The 20,373-nt window shown below is 39.7% G+C and overlaps 2 pseudogenes; one reads left to right on the top strand and one right to left on the bottom strand.

Annotated features, from left to right (window-relative positions):
• Positions 1–7,251: 7,251 nt before the first annotated feature.
• LOC122334793 lies at positions 7,252–9,155 on the bottom strand (annotated as a pseudogene).
• A 1,828-nt stretch (positions 9,156–10,983) lies between these two features.
• On the top strand, positions 10,984–19,032 carry LOC122334797 (annotated as a pseudogene).
• Positions 19,033–20,373: the final 1,341 nt, after the last annotated feature.

The following is a 20,373-nucleotide window of genomic DNA, read 5'->3' as shown; positions in this document are numbered from 1 at the left end:
TACCTGGAGGAAAGACATTTGTACGTTTATACCGGCAGGGCATGTTTTCTCTTCACCGTTAGCATGTGCAACATGACAAGTTGGTCTGACCACTCACGAAAGTTAAAAATACTGCAGAAAATCTCAGGCACCCTGATAATACATACCACTAAAGGTGCTGTACGGCATTTCATGCAGCAGGTCCCCGCAGCCGAAATCAATCAGAGTCACGTCCAGGTTGTCTGTGTTAACTAACAAGTTCTCCAGTTTGATGTCTCTATGAAGAACTCCGCGGCTGCAGCATTTGTCAGCAGCCTCGACGACCTGCTGCATCACGTGCCGTGCAAAGTTTTCGTCTAAGATGCCTCCACAGCGCTCCAAGTAGTCAAAGAGATTCTCACAGGGCGAGGGGCACTGCAAGACCATAACATAATGGTCTGGAAACTCCTGCCAGTCCAGCAGCTCAATGATGTGGGGTGAGCTGGGACCCTTATTGGCAAGGACGGTCAGGCCGATTTCCAGGGGAACGGGTTCGGCGTGATCAGGCTAGCGGAAAGACAGTTTTTAAATACAGAAATGATTTGCCTGTCTATGATTAAAACAGAGACTGTGAGGAGATAACAGAGAGAGTGCAGTCTACTTACAATGTTGATATATTTCATGTTTTCTGTTTTTTGACAAATTTCAGTGCCACCTGATCAACAAAACAAATGATTAGTTGTACACTATGTACACAAAACGAAAGAATAATTTATCGGGTATATGTTTTTAAAAATTACCGAAAGCCATCCTTGCATCGCACTCCCTTGTAAACAGCACCGAATCCTCCTTCACCCAGTTTAGCACCGATGCTGTAGTTCAAGTAGATATCTATAAAGAAACATTAACATTTTTTTCACATTCTCATGTATGAGTAGTTTTTTTAAATGTTAATGGAGAAACCGTATGGAATATTTGTATTGATCTCTGCGAAACGTAAACAGCCTGAATGTTCATGTCTGCGTTATATATCAAGCAGCCATAAAATATGTGTGTATGTTTTGGGTTATGGCAATAAACCCACTCTCACTGCTCGTGGCCACTTCACTGTCCTGTTGTTCTGTCAACGGGACTTAATCTCTCCTTCGGACAGATTATCTTCCACACACTCCTCCTGAAGATGCTCCTTCCTCGGCTGCTCTTCAGAAGAGGGGAGGACTTTAGAGCTCGGAGCTTCCTGATGAACATCACATGTGATGTTCTGCAGAGAAATCTGATCTAAAGAGAGGATCGGAAATGACAAAAGACTGAACGATCGCAAAAACAATACTTGAATAAATCATAAGAGCAGCATTAAGACACTTTTTGATTCACAGAGCTCCGATTCTATGCACATTTAGGTGACGTTGATGTGATTTACCATCAGAGCACCTAGAAGATCCAGCCTGCTCCAGCTTCTCGCTTTGCTCCACTTTCTCATCCTGAGCTTTCTCACTCTTCCCAGCTTATGGGCGAGAGAAGTGGAAACAGGCCAACCTCTTCCAAAACCTCCATTTTTTTTTTTCCTCATCACCTTCTTCTTCTCTCACTCATCACCCTATCTCCTCCATCTTCCTCAACAGTACCAGCACGCTGATGAGGATTTGGCATGTTGGACTGAAGTGGTGTACTTAGATGGGAATTGTACACACACTCACTCTCTACCGCTTTCTTTAAACAAGAGTTTTGCTGACCCATGATGGCACTAACACACTGCTGTCTCTCCAAACTACCCACAAAAGTAATATTGGAGTTTGACACTTTTACATGCTCCAACATTCCATAAGAGAATTCTGAATGTGACATCATAAGAGAACGGAACAGCAAAGAATCTTGCATGGAGTCTGGTTGCCTGGTTGCCATTTGTATTATTCGATGTTTGTATCTAATGATATGAGCAAATAAAATATTCACAAAAAGACTATTGCCGAAATCTTGTTTAACTACTGTACACAGCTAAAAAAAAAGAGAGATAATTATGTAAATAATATTATATTTTGAATATTAATATTTGTAATACAATTTCACCACTTCATTAAACGTTACAAGTACTCATGAAGCTGATGATATTTCTCTGCATTCCTGGAAGTACAATACAAAGCCTCTGCTTAAATAAAAATAATAATAATAAAAACAACAATGAAACTATTTTGTCTTAAAACCTTTTATTTCATGAAATGCAGTCCATGCATATCGTTTACGGAGGGGATGTATATTCATGTATATTATTTTGGGTTTCTCTAAACAAGAGTCTTTACAATACTGTGATAATTTTACACTTTTGAATAGCTATTTTCTCTATTCTCTCTCTTGGCTTTTGGCTATTCGAGTTTTCCCTTTAATGTTTGTGTTTTCTCTCACTTCCAAAGGAGGGCGGTAGACAGCTTATGGTTCATGGGGAGGATACCAATGCAGGGGTCCAGTAGGATTGACTTGTTGGGGAAAAAGCAGCTTAAGTAAGTTCTAGTTAATAAAACATTTTGAATGTCCTGAATATTTGTAAGCTATGCAATCAGCCATGATTTTGAGATGGTGCGACATTCAGCCTGGAAGACAGTAACAAAAACTATATATTGTTAATTGAGTTTAATGTTCTGCTAATCCTGAAGAACGTGATTAACCGGTTCGTATGTATTTAATCAGGGATGGAACTAAATTCTACAACCACAGCAGAACTCAAGTTTGACCAAAAACAAACAAACAACAAACATTTTCTGACTGCCATCTTGTACAATAAGGGCCTACAAAATAATTGAATTATACGAGGTTGGAGTGGTCCAACACAAGTAGTGGTCACGATATTCGATATTTGTATCTAATGACATGAGCAAATAAAATATTCACAAAAAGACTATTGCCGAAATCTTGTTTAACTACTGTAGACAGCTTAAAAAAAAGATAATTATATAAATAGTATTATATTTTGAATATTAATATTTGTAGTAAAATTTCACTTCATTAAACGTTACAAGTACTCATGAAGCTGGTGATATTTCTTACATATTACAATAGGGGCCTACAAAACAATTGAATTATACGAGGTTGGAGTGGTCCAACACAAGTAGTGGTCACTACAGGTCGGAAGAGGGGTTGTGTCAAATGGCAAATAAGACACATATTTTTATGACGAGGAATAACAAATCTTCACACACAGAGTATTTTATTTTTTTTTTGTTTATTAACATTTTTTTGGGTGTCAAGCCCTGGCGCCAGACGCTACCAGAGCTTGCCGGTCTCGCAAGACGCAAAGACCCGGACGGATGGATGGGCCACTCGTGTCAGCCCACCAGACACTACGCTGACTGCAGGGCACTTCCTGTGTGGCCGTAGCAGGGTGCTCTTGTCTCCACGACTTTTGGGATGACCTACGACAAAAACAGAAAAAAAAAAAAAAATCAGGTTTATTGATCATTAGACAGCAAACGAAACAACTAACAAAGAGTAAAAGCAATTTGAGTTATCTCAATGATGTATGTTGATCATATATAGGTACGTTAAACCAGTCGTGGAGTAGGAGTCTGTCAAGAGGCATTCTCTCCTCGGTTGGGATGCAGGCAGGCGTTGATCAAATGGCTGCATTCTGTTCAGAAAGAAGAGAGAGACGTTTGACTGCTATCTTAAACTTCCTTTACAACAACTCACCTGCTTGCAAAAATAATCTAGAGGAAGACGGACACTTGGCTCAGATGGCACTTTTTCGTGCTTTTCTGCGATATAGAATTACTGTTGGCTTTGTTTGCGAAGGTCTGACCTTTTGACAAGCTGGGCAGATACCACAGCCAGTTCTTGATCTTGTCCAGATCGGTGTGGTCTGGATAATAGCCGCAGACCAAAGTGTACAAAACTACCCCCAGTGAAAACACTGTTGCTGGCCGTCCGTTGTACTTGCCCGTCTCTGAATATTCAGGGGGGCAGTATTCCTCTGTACCTGGAGGAAAGACATTTGTACGTTTATACCGGCAGGGCATGTTTTCTCTTCACCGTTAGCATGTGCAACATGACAAGTTGGTCTGACCACTCACGAAAGTTAAAAATACTGCAGAAAATCTCAGGCACCCTGATAATACATACCACTAAAGGTGCTGTACGGCATTTCATGCAGCAGGTCCCCGCAGCCGAAATCAATCAGAGTCACGTCCAGGTTGTCTGTGTTAACTAACAAGTTCTCCAGTTTGATGTCTCTATGAAGAACTCCGCGGCTGCAGCATTTGTCAGCAGCCTCGACGACCTGCTGCATCACGTGCCGTGCAAAGTTTTCGTCTAAGATGCCTCCACAGCGCTCCAAGTAGTCAAAGAGATTCTCACAGGGCGAGGGGCACTGCAAGACCATAACATAATGGTCTGGAAACTCCTGCCAGTCCAGCAGCTCAATGATGTGCGGTGAGCTGGGACCCTTATTGGCAAGGACGGTCAGGCCGATTTCCAGGGGAACGGGTTCGGCGTGATCAGGCTAGCGGAAAGACAGTTTTTAAATACAGAAATGATTTGCCTGTCTATGATTAAAACAGAGACTGTGAGGAGATAACAGAGAGAGTGCAGTCTACTTACAATGTTGATATATTTCATGTTTTCTGTTTTTTTGACAAATTTCAGTGCCACCTGATCAACAAAACAAATGATTAGTTGTACACTATGTACACAAAACGAAAGAATAATTTATCGGGTATATGTTTTTAAAAATTACGGAAAGCCATCCTTGCATCGCACTCCCTTGTAAACAGCACCGAATCCTCCTTCACCCAGTTTAGCACCGATGCTGTAGTTCAAGTAGATATCTATAAAGAAACATTAACATTTTTTTCACATTCTCATGTATGAGTAGTTTTTAAATGTTAATGGAGAAACCGTATGGAATATTTGTATTGATCTCTGCGAAACGTAAACAGCCTGAATGTTCATGTCTGCGTTATATATCAAGCAGCCATAAAATATGTGTGTATGTTTTGGGTTATGGCAATAAACCCACTCTCACTGCTCGTGGCCACTTCACTGTCCTGTTGTTCTGTCAACGGGGACTTAATCTCTCCTTCGGACAGATTATCTTCCACACACTCCTCCTGAAGATGCTCCTTCCTCGGCTGCTCTTCAGAAGAGGGGAGGACTTTAGAGCTCGGAGCTTTCCTGATGAACATCACATGTGATGTTCTGCAGAGAAATCTGATCTAAAGAGAGGATCGGAAATGACAAAAGACTGAACGATCGCAAAAACAATACTTGAATAAATCATAAGAGCAGCATTAAGACACTTTTTGATTCACAGAGCTCCGATTCTATGCACATTTAGGTGACGTTGATGTGATTTACCATCAGAGCACCTAGAAGATCCAGCCTGCTCCAGCTTCTCGCTTTGCTCCACTTTCTCATCCTGAGCTTTCTCACTCTTCCCAGCTCTTGGGCGAGAGAAGTGGAAACAGGCCAACCTCTTCCAAAACCTCCATTTTTTTTCCTCATCACCTTCTTCTTCTCACTCATCACCCTATCTCTCCTCCATCTTCCTCAACAGTACCAGCACGCTGATGAGGATTTGGCATGTTGGACTGAAGTGGTGTACTTAGATGGGAGTTGTACACACACTCACTCTCTACCGCTTTCTTTAAACAAGAGTTTTGCTGACCCATGATGGCACTAACACACTGCTGTCTCTCCAAACTACCCACAAAAGTAATATTGGAGTTTGACACTTTTACATGCTCCAACATTCCATAAGAGAATTCTGAATGTGACATCATAAGAGAACGGAACAGCAAAGAATCTTGCATGGAGTCTGGTTGCCTGGTTGCCATTTGTATTATTCGATGTTTGTATCTAATGATATGAGCAAATAAAATATTCACAAAAAGACTATTGCCGAAATCTTGTTTAACTACTGTACACAGCTAAAAAAAGAGAGATAATTATGTAAATAATATTATATTTTGAATATTAATATTTGTAATACAATTTCACCACTTCATTAAACGTTACAAGTACTCATGAAGCTGATGATATTTCTCTGCATTCCTGGAAGTACAATACAAAACCTCTGCCTAAATAAAAATAATAATAATAAAAACAACAATGAAACTATTTTGTCTTAAAACCTTTTATTTCATGAAATGCAGTCCATGCATATCGTTTACTGAGAGGATGTATATTCATGTATATTATTTTGGGTTTCTCTAAACAAGAGTCTTTACAATACTGTGATAATTTTACACTTTTGAATAGCTATTTTCTCTATTCTCTCTCTTGGCTTTTGGCTATTCGAGTTTTCCCTTTAATGTTTGTGTTTTCTCTCACTTCAAAGGAGGGCGGTAGACAGCTTATGGTTCATGGGGAGGATACCAATGCAGGGGTCCAGTAGGATTGACTTGTTGGGGAAAAAGCAGCTTAAGTAAGTTCTAGTTAATAAAACATTTTGAATGTCCTGAATATTTGTAAGCTATGCAATCAGCCATGATTTTGAGATGGTGCGACATTCAGCCTGGAAGACAGTAACAAAACTATATATTGTTAATTGAGTTTAATGTTCTGCTAATCCTGAAGAACGTGATTAACCGGTTCGTATGTATTTAATCAGGGATGGAACTAAATTCTACAACCACAGCAGAACTCAAGTTTGACCAAAAACAAACAAACAACAAACATTTTCTGACTGCCATCTTGTACAATAAGGGCCTACAAAATAATTGAATTATACGAGGTTGGAGTGGTCCAACACAAGTAGTGGTCACGATATTCGATATTTGTATCTAATGACATGAGCAAATAAAATATTCACAAAAAGACTATTGCCGAAATCTTGTTTAACTACTGTAGACAGCTTAAAAAAAGATAATTATATAAATAGTATTATATTTTGAATATTAATATTTGTAGTAAAATTTCACTTCATTAAACGTTACAAGTACTCATGAAGCTGGTGATATTTCTTACATATTACAATAGGGGCCTACAAAACAACTGAATTATACGAGGTTGGAGTGGTCCAACACAAGTAGTGGTCACTACAGTACAGTAGTACTCAAAAATATAATTTTATTTATTTTAGTTAATACTTATTTTGTTTTACAAAATATTTTAGTGATATGCATTCTGTGCATCTGTCAACACATACTGGATAGATTTGACCTTTTGTTTTTTCTTTATAATTTTTCTAATTTCTGGGTGCTTTTCCCTGACCTAATTGTAAAGCACATTATGCTGCTTTAAATACAAAACAAAATCAAATTATTTATTTACACAATTAATATACATATATACAATTATATCAGAGCTCGGGTTTCAGCTGGCGCTGCATGTTCAGCTCCTCCAGCATCTACACAGAGCTCCTCACAGACTGAAGAAGAGGAGAGAAAGCTGATGTTCTTCTCCTCTTTTCTTTTGGTGCCCAGAGGAAGCTGTTCTCTACAGTTTCTGTGTCAGTACAAATCATTCAAGCCATTTATCTAGACTGATCCTGACCATACAACCCAACCAAAGACTGCAGTGATTGTGATTTCTGTAAAGTCATTGTCCACCTGTTCAGTTTAACCAGGGGTGGAGCTCAATGTCATCTAAAGTGGGCCGATCTGCCGCCGCTGCACTGAGACACGCGCTGATCAACTGACGGCACTCTGTTACACACAACACAGCACTTGTGTTCAGCAACACAAAACAACAAACGTCACAGGATTTGTGTCTCTTGCCTGTAGACAGCTTTCGAGGGAAGCGCAGTATGCTTTTGGAGGTGACTCTCCGTGTGACTCTGAAGGGCAACCACCCGCACAGGATTTTATAGAGAGTCACCCGACTGACCAAACAGTAGCCGGTCCTGCATGATAGCGGACGCTGACCGAACCATTCAGGAGGGGCGTACTGAAGAGTGCCTGAGAGACACAGCAACAACAGAAAGACTCCAGTCCAAAATATCTTTCAACGGTTTCTCTTTGTTTGATCATCATCTACGTACAAACACATCCACAGAGTGATGTAGAGAGATCTTTCCTGCTGTAACGATAAAACTACCTGAAAACCATCTGTAGGCCGAGTCCTTTACTAGGTCTCCACAGCCAAAGTCCAGCAGCTTGACTTCATGTGAGTCCGTGGAAATCAGCAGGTTCTGGGGCTTGACGTCCCGGTGCAGGACTCGCGGCTCGCAGTGTTTCAACGCGCTGATGAGCTGCAGCAGCACTTTCTTTGCCAGGCTCTCATCCAGGTAGCCGTTCTCCTCACAGAAACTCTGGAGATCTTGGCAAGGAACCGGACGCTCCAGAATCATGATGTATTGAGCGGGACTGTCAAACCACTCCACGAGCTGCAGGACATTGGGGCAGGCAGGAGCTGAATTCACCAGAGTCATCAATGCCACCTCCAGCGGCAGCCGGCCATGTCCTTCCTGCAGGGACAAATGCTGCGTTATATCCAGATGTGTTCAAACCAATGAGAAACAGAACAGATTTACTCACAACTTTCAGTCTCCTCTGCGGCGTGACTTTAGAGACATATTTGATGGCAACCTGTAGACAGAACAAGCTCCTGTATAACATATACTGATCTCAATTTCTTAGGCTTCTTGAATGAATAACAGAAGGAAATGTCTTACTGGCAGTCCATCAGATCTTCGTGTCCCAGCAAACACAGAGCGAATCCACCTCTTCCCAGCAATGAACCCTTCACATATGTTTCTGTAACATAAGATCACTAGAAATCTCTGCGAGAGAAAACACGTTGTAGTATCTAAAACTGTTCAGTAACAAGTCTTCTCATAATCTGAGCCTGATTTCTTTAATGTAAGTCTATTCTGACCTCTGCGAGAGCGTTTGGCAGGTCTTCTGCATGAGGTGGATGGACGCTGATCTCCCTGACTGCCGCTCTGCCACTTCCTCTTCCTGTTAGTCTGATCCGCTGACACAGAAACGGCCAACTGAGAAGGTAGAGGAGCTATATAGCCAGGCAGCTCTTGACTCGGAGTCTGGGTTTGGTTTGGCAGCGGTTCCTGGTCGTGGTCACCAGAGACACGTCTCCCAACCTCCTGAACAGCAGCACTCCTGGATCTGGAGCGGCCTGAAGATGGAGCATTTCATCCATACAATAACTAAAGGTCCTATTATAATAACCAGATATCACATACCAATAACACAAATAATAAACAACTGAAATATAAAACACTTACCGCGTCTTTCAGCCATGTGAGCCATTTAAACCAAACCAAACTCCAATAAATCAAAAATAAAATTAAAATTAAAATTAAAATTAAATAAAATAACTGACCAAACTAATGAAATGAATGAACGAACAAGTAAATAAATACTGTCCTCAGAAATACTCCTCTGAAGTAGAAACAATTGAATACGCCTCGAACTTCTTCCAAATGAAAAAAAATATAATATAATAAAAGTGTTCTCAGAAATAATCTGAACTCTCTGCGTATAGAAATCTTCCAAAGTCCAAAAATCCCAGTTTTGCGCAGAAAATACTCTCCAAAAGTCTTTGAAGTCGTCTCGTCTCGTCTCTCAAAACAGACAGTGTTTATATTTTCAGCCGAATTCATATCGTTACACTCGTTGCTATGACGACGTCGCGTGCGTACGTCCGTTTTATTCACAAATAGACCTAGTTACATCAAATATCTTAATCCATGATTGGGATGGTTTGCGTTTGTTCAGATTTTTTATTGATTATTTTTATGTAAGCTATTTATTATTATTATTATTATTATTATTATTATTATTATTATTATTATTATTATTATTATTATTATTATCCGTATATTTATATTGTTTTATTATGAGCTCTGGCTAAATTAAAACAGCCTTTTCTTCACATCATTGTCAAAATTATCTTCATACACGATCAATTTTGTTAGTAGTAGAAAAGTCTCTATTCCCTTAACTGAAAATATGAATTTGATGAATATCAATATGAGTAAGTGTAGACGTGATAAATATTATTTGAACGGGATTTTGAGATTAAAAACAAATATTTAAGTTATTATTAATAACTTAACCTACCTGCGGTTTTATATTCATATTTTTATGGACTAGCTAAGAGGAAACGGTCAGGTCACGTGATTCGAATACGCACACAATAAATATATGACGACAATGTTAAATCGATTAAATTAATTTTTAATAAAATACTTAATCACTTCAAATGAAAATTATATATGTGATTAATTAACATTCTTAATTACACATTGCTTGTTCCGTTTCAACAGCATATGTATTTTGCTCCGTAATTGATTTTAAATTAATTTGTAAATTGATTCGTAAAAGAATACCTGTCAAATAAATATAATATGAATTACACAACTATAACTACATTTCTAATAAAAAGTTATGATAATTAAATAATAACTACACCAATTAACATTAACTGGCGATGCTGTGCATAAAGAAAAATCCGTATTAATATATTTTTTTAAATGTGTGTCCAATATAAAATCACATAGGAAAAACTTTGTGTTTACATAAATCTCACAAATTTAAATAAATAGTTAAAAATAAAGAAAGGTTTTTTTTTTTTTTTTTTTTTCAACGTATGCGCTCACGCACGCGCGACGTCTGTTTGATTCAATTTTAGTTGCTATAGCGACGAGTGCACCTAAATGAATTCTTTCTGAATATAAATGTCTTATGAGAGATGAGGCGACCTCAAAGAGACTTTTGCAGATATTTATCCTGAGAATACTTATTTAACTGTTCTTCTCTTAATTTTGAAGAAGTTTGGAGGGTTTTTTCTGTTTTGTTCGTTGTTTTTCCGAGGACAGTATACATTTATTATTTCTTTCGCTAATTGATTTAGTTTGTTGCTATTTTGTTATTTTTCTTGCTTTGTATTTCTATTTATTGGAGTTTGGTTTGGTTTAAATGGCTCACATGGCTGAAAGACGCGGTGAGTGTTTTATATTTCAGTTGTTTATTATTTGTGTTATTGGTATGTGATATCTGGTTATTATAATAGGACCTTTAGTTATTGTATGGATGAAATGCTCCATCTTCAGGCCGCTCCAGATCCAGGAGTGCTGCTGTTCAGGAGGTTGGGAGACGTGTCTCTGGTGACCACGACCAGGAACCGCTGCCAAACCAAACCCAGACACCGAGTCAAGAGCTGCCTGGCTATATAGCACCTCTACCTTCTGAGTTGGCCGTTTCTGTGTCAGCGGATCAGACTAACAGGAAGAGGAAGTGGCAGAGCGGCAGTCAGGGAGATCAGCGTCCATCCACCTCATGCAGAAGACCTGCCAAACGCTCTCGCAGAGGTCAGAATAGACTTACATTAAAGAAATCAGGCTCAGATTATGAGAAGACTTGTTACTGAACAGTTTTAGATACTACAACGTGTTTTCTCTCGCAGACATTTCTTGTGATCTTATGTTACAGAAACATATGTGAAGGGTTCATTGCTGGGAAGAGGTGGATTCGGCTCTGTGTTTGCTGGGACACGCAGGTCTGATGGACTGCCAGTAAGAAATTTTCTTCTGTTATTCATTCAAGAAGCCTAAGAATTGAGATCAGTAAATGTTATACAGGAGCTTGTTCTGTCTACAGGTTGCCATCAAATATGTCTCTAAAGTCACGCCGCAGAGGAGACTGAAAGTTGTGAGTGAATCTGTTCTGTTTCTCATTGGTTTGAACACATCTGGATATAACGCAGCATTTGTCCCTGCAGGAAGGACATGGCCGGCTGCCGCTGGAGGTGGCATTGATGACTCTGGTGAATTCAGCTCCTGCCTGCCCCAATGTCCTGCAGCTCGTGGAGTGGTTTGACAGTCCCGCTCAATACATCATGATCCTGGAGCGTCCGGTTCCTTGCCAAGATCTCCAGAGTTTCTGTGAGGAGATCGGCTACCTGGATGAGAGCCTGGCCAAGAAAGTGCTGCAGCAGCTCATCAGCGCGTTGAAACACTGCGAAAGCCCATGAGTCCTGCACCGGGACGTCAAGCCCCAGAACCTGCTGATTTCCACGGACTCACATGAAGTCAAGCTGCTGGACTTTGGCTGTGGAGACCTAGTAAAGGACTCGGCCTACAGATGGTTTTCAGGTAGTTTTATCGTTACAGCAAGAAAGATCTCTCTACATCACTCTGTGGATGTGTTTGTACGTTGATGATGATCAAACAAAGAGAAACCGTTGAAAGATATTTTGGACTGGAGTCTTTCTGTTGTTGCTGTGTCTCTCAGGCACTCTTCAGTACGCCTCCTGAATGGTTCGGTCAGCGTCGCTATCATGCAGGACCGGCTACTGTTTGGTCAGTCGGGTGACTCTCTATAAAATCCTGTGCGGGTGGTTGCCCTTCAGAGTCACACGGAGAGTCACCTCCAAAAGCATACTGCGCTTCCCTCGAAAGCTGTCTACAGGCAAGAGACACAAATCCTGTGACGTTTGTTGTTTTGTGTTGCTGAACACAAGTGCTGTGTTGTGTGTAACAGAGTGCCGTCAGTTGATCAGCTGGTGTCTCAGTGCAGAGGCGGCAGATCGGCCCACTTTAGATGACATTGAGCTCCACCCTGGTTAAACTGAACAGGTGGACAATGACTTTACAGAAATCACAATCACTGCAGTCTTTGGTTGGGTTGTATGGTCAGGATCAGTCTAGATAAATGGCTTGAATGATTTGTACTGACACAGAAACTGTAGAGAACAGCTTCCTCTGGGCACCAAAAGAAAAGAGGAGAAGAACATCAGCTTTCTCTCCTCTTCTTCAGTCTGTGAGGAGCTCTGTGTAGATGCTGGAGGAGCTGAACATGCAGCGCCAGCTGAAACCCGAGCTCTGATGGGATCAGATAGAAGCTAAATATAATTGTATATATGTATATTAATTGTGTAAATAAATGTTTTGTTTTGTATTTAAAGTAGTATAATGTGCTTTTATAATTGAGACAGGAAAAGCACCGGGAAAATAAATAAAATCAAAGGTCAAATCTATCCAGTAGTTGATGACAAATAAATAAACATGCAAATGTTAAAGGAGAGAGCAACAGCACCCACCCACTTTGTTCTGAAATCCATTTTATGAGATTTTGAAAATGTCTTAAAGTTTTTCACAAACTAAAACAGCATTTAAACAGTATTTGGACAAATAATGTACTAAACTGTAACAGCTTTGTTGAGAGAAAGAACTACAGACCCATGTAGCATTGGATATGACATAATCAACTGAAAAACAACAGATCAATAAAAAACTAAAGAACAATTAATGCAAAATATATTTGACATTAATAGCAAAATATGCATATACTGTACATAAAAATCAATCAATTAATCAATAATTTTTATTTATATAGCGCTTTTAACAACACAGGTTGCATCAAAGCACTGTACAGTATAATGACATGGATGTATAATGACGAGAGTGACCAATTTCTTATTAAATGCAGAGACGGTCTCTGTAGTCAATTCAACGATAGTCACTAGAAGTTAAGTGTCCCCAACCAAGCAAGCCAGAGGCGACAGCGGCAAGGAAACAAAACCCCATGCATACAGAATGGAGAAAAAAAAACCTTGGGAGAAACCAGACTCAGTTGGGGTCAGTTCTCCTCTGACCGGACGCCCAGCACTTAACTTCCAGTTCAATTTTAAACGCAGCTGTGTCAGGTAGTGTAAATGACTTAGTGTGTGCGTGTGCGTGTGTGCATCAGGATCTGGTGATTGGTCCACGGGGCGCATCTAGGTGTTCTGGTCTCTGATGAACATAATCTCTGGGTGCTGATCCACCATCTAGTCTGGATACAAACTGTGAAAGCAGATTGAGAAAGAGACAGGACTAATATTAGCGTAGATGCCATTCTTTTACGATGTCAAAAGTACATCGTATTTTAGGAGTAGTGTTCCCGGTTCCAGCTGATCTAATTAATGCAGCCTAAAAATCCTTTAACGGATTTGAATAATAAAAGGCGTGTTGGTGTGTTATGTGTAGGCTAAGTTAAAAAGATGTGTCTTTAATCTAGATTTAAACTGGCAGAGTGTGTCTGCTTCCCGAACAGAGTTAGGGAGATTGTTCAAGAGGACGAGCGGACGTGCAGGACTATAATGTGATAAGAGCTCGCTGAAGGATTGAGGAGCTAAACCATTCAGGGCTTTATAGGTAATTAATAAGATTTTAAAATCTATTCGATGTTTGATAGGAGCCAGTGCAGTGTTGACAGAACTGGGCTAATATGATCATACTTCCTTGTTCTAGTAAGGACTCTGGCTGCTGCGTTTTGGACTAGCTGAAGTTTGTTTATTAAGCGTGTAGAACAACCACCCAATAAAGCATTGCAATAATCTAACCTTGAGGTCATAAACGCATGAATTAATATTTCTGCATTAGAGGTTGAAAGCATAGGTCGTAATTTAGATATATTTTTAAGATGGAAAAACGCAGTTTTACAGATGCTAGAAACATGATTTTCAAAGGAAAGATTGCGGTCAAACAGCACACCTAGGTTCCTAACTGACAATGAAGAATTAACAGAGCAGCCATCAAGTGATAGGCTGTGTTCTAGATTATTATATGTGGGGTTTTAGGTCCAATTATTAGCACCTCTGTTTTTCAGAATTTAACATTAAGAAGTTACTCATCATCCAGCTTTTTATATCGACTATGCATTCTCTGTTAGATTCTCAATTTAGTGTGTATCACCAGGCTGCGCTGAAATATAGAGCTGAGTATCATCAGCATAGCAGTGAAAACTAACACCATGACTCCTGATAATATCTCCCAGAGGTAACATGTACAGGTTGAAAAGCACTGAGCCTTGAGGAACTCCATATTTTACTTTTAATCGATATGATACCTCCTCATTTAATGCCACAAACTGATAGCGGTCAGATAGATATGATTTAAACCATGCTAAGGCGCTTCCTCTAATGCCAACATAGTTTTCTAGTCTATCCAAGAGAATGTTGTGATCGATAGTATCGAATGCTGCGCTAAGATCTAATAGCACTAATAACGAGATAAAACCACGATCAGATGATAGAAGCAGGTCATTAGTAACTCTAATGAGAGCAGTCTCAGTACTATGGTACGGTCTAAAACCTGATTGGAAATCCTCACAGACACCATTTTTTTCTAAAAAGGAATACAGTTGTGAGGATACTACCTTTTCTAGTATCTTTGACAGAAAAGGGAGATTAGAGATTGGTCTGTAATTTAAAAAGTCTTTGGGATCAAGATGTGGTTTCTTAATGAGAGGTTTAACTACAGCCAGTTTAAAGGTTTTGGGAACATAACCTAATGACAATGATGAATTAATAATGTTCAAAATAGGATCTATGACTTCTGGAAGCAGATCTTTTAATAGTTTAGATGGAACAGGGTCTAACATACATGTTGCTGGTTTAGATAATTTAACAAGTTTGTACAAGTCTTCTTCTCCTATAATAGAGAAAGAGTGTAATTGTTCCTCAGGGATCTAAAGCTCACTATCTGATGTGAAACTGTAGTTGACGGCTGCATAGTTACAATTTTATCTCTGATGGTATCAATCTTAGAAGTAAAGAAATTCATGTACTCATTGCAGCTATGCTCTTGGGGAATATTAGCACCTGTTGATGCTTTATTTTTGTTAATTTAGTTACTGTACTGAATAAATACCGGGGTTGTGTTTGTTTTCTTCTAAAAGGGATGAAAAATAATCAGATCTTGCTATTTTTAATGCTTTTCTGTATGACAGCATACTCTCCCGCCAGGCAATACGAAATACTTCTAATTTGGTTTTTCTCCACCTGCGCTCCATTTTCCGGGCTGCTCTCTTTAGGGTGCGTGTGTTGTCATTATACCATGGAGTCAGATTGTTTTCTTTTATCTTTTTTAAGTGCAAAGGAGCAACTGTATCTAAAGTGCTAGAAAAAGAGAGTGCATAGTTTCTGTTACATCATCAAGTTTTTGCGTCGTATTGGATGAGCTAAGGAATTGAGATAAGTCAGGAAGGTTATTTAGAAAGCTTTCTTTTGTGGTGGAAGTGATGGTTCTACCATACTTGTAATAAGGTGCAGAGTTTACAGGTTTAACTATACAGAGTTCACACAAGACTAGATAGTGATCTGAAATGTCATCACTTTGCTGCAGTACTTCAACCATTTTAACATCCATTCCATGTGACAGTATTAGATCTAGAGTATGATTTCTACAATGAGTAGGTCCAGAGACGTGTTGTCTAACCCCAATGGAGTTCAAAATGTCTAAGAAAGCTGATCCTAATGAGTCTTTTTCATTATCAACATGGATATTAAAATCGCCAACAATTAAGACTTTATCTGCGGCCAGTACTAACTCAGTTAGAAAATCAGCAAATTCTTTGATGAAATCTGTGCTGTGCCCTGGTGGCCTGTATACTGTAGCCAGTACAAACATAACAGAAGATTTATCACTAGCACATGATTCTGTAGATAATGTTATATGCAGCACCAAAACTTCAAATGAGTTATACTTAAAGCCTGCCCTCTGAGAAGAACTAAGAATATTGTTATAAATTGTAGCAACACCTCCCCCTCTACCTTTTAAGCGTGGCTCATTTTTATAGAAATAATTTTGGGGGTAGATTCATTTAGAGTAATATAATCATCTGGTTTTAGCCAGGTTTCTGTCAAACAAAGCAAATCTAGCTTCTGATCATTGATCAAATCATATACATAAAGTGCTTTTGTGGAAAGTGATCTAATATTTAGCTTGAGCCAAGTTTTATCGTTTGCTTATTTGAATTATAGGTAGTTTTAATTTGTTGGACATTAATTAAATTATTGCTTTTGATTAGGTTTGGACGTTCTCTGCATATTCTAAATCGGGAACAGACACAGTCTCTATAGTGTGATATCTAGGTGAAAGAGTCTCTGAGAATGTGCTGAGAATTAACTGCCTTCTGTGACGTGAGGCAGCTAGCAGACAGTCGGTTTAGCCGGTCTGTCTGCTTCCTGACCTGGGCACTAGTTGGTCATGTTGGAGCTATAAGACTATATGCCATATTTCTAGATAGAAGAGCGGCACCACCCCAAGAGGATGAAGACCATCTCTTTTCAACAGGTCAGGTCTGCCCCAGAAACTCATCCAATTGTCTATAAAGCCTATGTTGTTCTGCGGGCACCACTTTAGACATCCAGCCATTGAGACCCAGCAATCTGCTGTAAATCTCATCACCCCGGTAAGCAGGAGGGGACCAGAGCATATTACATTGTCCGACATCGTGCTTGCAAATTCACACACCTCTTTAATATTATTTTTAGTGATCTCCGACTGGCGAAGTCGAACATCATTAGCGCCGACGTGAATAACAATCTTACGAAATTTACGTTTAGCATTAGCCAGCACTTTTAAATTTGACAAGATGTCAGACGCTCTGGCTCCCGGTAAGCATTGGACTATGGTGGCTGGTGTCTCTATTTTCACGTTCCGTACAATAGAATCGCCAATTACTAGAGCACTTTGATCAGGTTTCTCAGTGGGTGCGTCACTGAGTGGGGAGAACCTGTTTGATGTTCTGATCGGAATGTTTAAAAATGTTCAACTAGTTTTTGTAGGGAAATTGACTGTGACTATAGACATATTTTAAAATATGCATATATAATAATACAAACAATGTATTCATTAAAAAAAGGCAAAATACAAAAAATTACAAAGAAATTAAGGGTACAAATATGAAGTCAAATTTAAAATCAAAAAATAAAATTATAGGTCAAATAGACAAGTAATTCATAATAAGCAAAAACTAACACATGAGCACTGAGACCGTATTATGGTAATACTTTGGTCCTTATCATAATGCAAAATATAAATTCCTGTCAGTATTGTCAATATTGTGAAGTAAAACACAATTGTGAAACTGTTCGGTATAGGTGACAATATCCACATAGAATGTGAATAGCGATCAGTGAAAAAGTTTCATTCAAATTTAGTAATAATAAACTGAATTATATTGTTCTTGTTTTCATTTATGAAGCAAACAGGCCATTACAGTTCACTGTATTTTAACGGGGTCACATAATGCTATTTTAAAGATCATTATTTGGTGTAAGAGAATACGTTTATGTGTTTTTCTACAAAGACCCTTGTATTTTATCGTAGATGCCTCATTAGCGACTGTTTCTGTGGGCCGCAGTATGTATGCCGTCCACCATATTGTTGCGCGGCCTTGACTTGGCTTAAAGGTAACGTACATTCTTCCGAGCCGGTGTTTTTAACCTGTTAACCTACTTGCGGAGGTAATGTTGTTACGCACAAAATAGTCATGATTTCCTGTACCCCACTGTGTGAGCGGAAGGCATGAGTGACAAACCGGTGCCCATAGATATTTATTGCTGCGTAATATTCTCACGGTAAGTGCTACCAATACTTAAAATTTGGGGAACCATGTGATGCAGATTAACATCTTTTTGTCCTTTGCGTAGAATCCTCCCTTTCTTTTGTTTCGCCCATATAGAAACCACGTGCTTTTGACTTCTCTTTATGCTGCTAAATTATCCTGGTTACAACGCGGAAGCTGCCATCAGTAACTCTTAAAGGGGACTGTTCGTGTCTGGTTTGGATGTGGTTTTAATGCCCGCTTCGAAATTATGTATTCTTTATTTCTGGGAGTAATGTTCAAGATCACCTCCCTTTCTCCCATTCGTTACACCTGTCTTTTAGTTTGTCTTGTTCCATTTCATTCTGTGAGTTTAGTTGATATTTACTTTTTCTTGATCGAATTGTTTGGTTTAAATTACCTTTTTGGATGTAACCTGATTTTGTATTTGATTTAAGTCTTTGTTTTCTTTTCTTTGTGCCCCTGTTGGTGCGGCGTGGCTTTAATGTATTGTTTGTTATACTTTGTGGTTAATGTTGTAATTTTGTATTTATTTTGTTTGCTTCATTGCAGGAGCTGGGGTCCCACGGGTGGTTGGCTTTCTCTCCTGGTGGTGGTTCTTCTTGGTATGCTGTGTAACACTGAGTATTTAGTAGTGTGATCTGAGTGCACAGGGGTGTGTGCGTGGAAGTGTGCCATCGTAAAAACCGAACTCCTCTTGCCGCTGGAAGCCTCAGCCCTGCCGGATGTATGTGATTTATTGTAGGACCCCAACCTTAGATTATTTCTGTATTTGTATTCTTGTTTTGAAGCGGTGCTTTTTTCTTTTTTCGAAAGCATTTTAAAATTTGTGTATTAATAAAATTTATACTTTTATATGCTACCCAAGTGTCTAGCCTAACTTCATATGAAAAATCAAATTCAAATTCAAATTTTATTTGTCACATACACATACATACATGGTACGACATGCAGTGAAATGTTCTTTACAACCGTCCAGCATCAAAATAGAAACAAAATTTAAATGTATATATAAATATAAAATATAAAAAATATGTATAAAAAGAAGTGTGCAAAGTAGAATATAAAAAAATAAAATAAAATAGAATATAAATATAAAGTATAAGATATAAAGTGTAAAGTGTATAAAGTGTAAGTGTAAAGTGGCTGTGCAATTGTCCAAATGTAAGTGGCGAGTATCTGGGGAAAGAGGGGTGAACATGGGAATTCCGGTAATTAGGTGCTGGGTGTTCTCTGGTTCAGACTACGAATGGCCTGCGGGAAGAAGCTCCTCCTCATTCTCTCTGTGTTTGCCTTCAGGGAACGAAAGCGCTTTCCTGAACGCAGCAGAGAAAAGAGTCCATTGTTGGGATGGCTGAGGTCTTCCACGATCTTCCTGGCCCTGGTACAGCACCGCTTGTTGTAGATGTGCTGCAGTACAGGGAGCTCAGTGCGGATGGTGCGCTCAGCTGACCGCACCACCTTCTGAAGAGCTCGCCTGTCCTGCATGGTGCTGTTCCCGAACCAGGAGGTGATGTTTCCCGTCAGGACACTCTCGATGGTGCAGGTGTAAAAGTTCCTGAGCACCTGAGATGGGAGTCTGAAGTCCCTTAAGCGCCTCAGATGGTATAGACGCTGCCGGGCCTTCTTCACCAGGGTGTTGATGTGACAGGACCAAGACAGGTCCTGCGTGATGTGAACACCCAGGAACCGAAACTGTCCACTCTCTCCACTGGGGTCCCGTCGATCATGATGGGATGGTAAGAGCGCACCTGCTTCGTGCTGAAGTCCACTATTAACTCCTTTGTTTTGCTGACGTTCAGGAGAAGATTGTTCTCCTGACACCATCTCTCCAGGTTGTTGATCTCCTGAAGGTAGGCCATCTCATCGTTGTTGGAGATCAGGCCCACCACGACAGTGTCGTCAGCAAAATTAATGATGGTGGTGGAGTTTGTAGTGGCCACACAGTCATGTGTGTACAGCGAGTACAGCAGGGGGCTCAGAACACAACCCTGAGGGGCTCCAGTGCTGAGAGTGAGGGAGGATGAGGTGTGTTTTCCCAGGGGGATCCGAACCTGTCCAATTATAACTTTGTTCCCAGGGAATAATCCCTAGGGTGGCGTAGTCGGATTTCTTTGACTTAAGCGTTACT

The sequence above is a fragment of the Puntigrus tetrazona genome, unplaced genomic scaffold (genome assembly GCF_018831695.1).
Source record: "Puntigrus tetrazona isolate hp1 unplaced genomic scaffold, ASM1883169v1 S000000644, whole genome shotgun sequence".
Lineage (NCBI taxonomy): Eukaryota > Metazoa > Chordata > Actinopteri > Cypriniformes > Cyprinidae > Puntigrus > Puntigrus tetrazona.
This window is presented reverse-complemented; position numbering and strand designations above follow the sequence as displayed.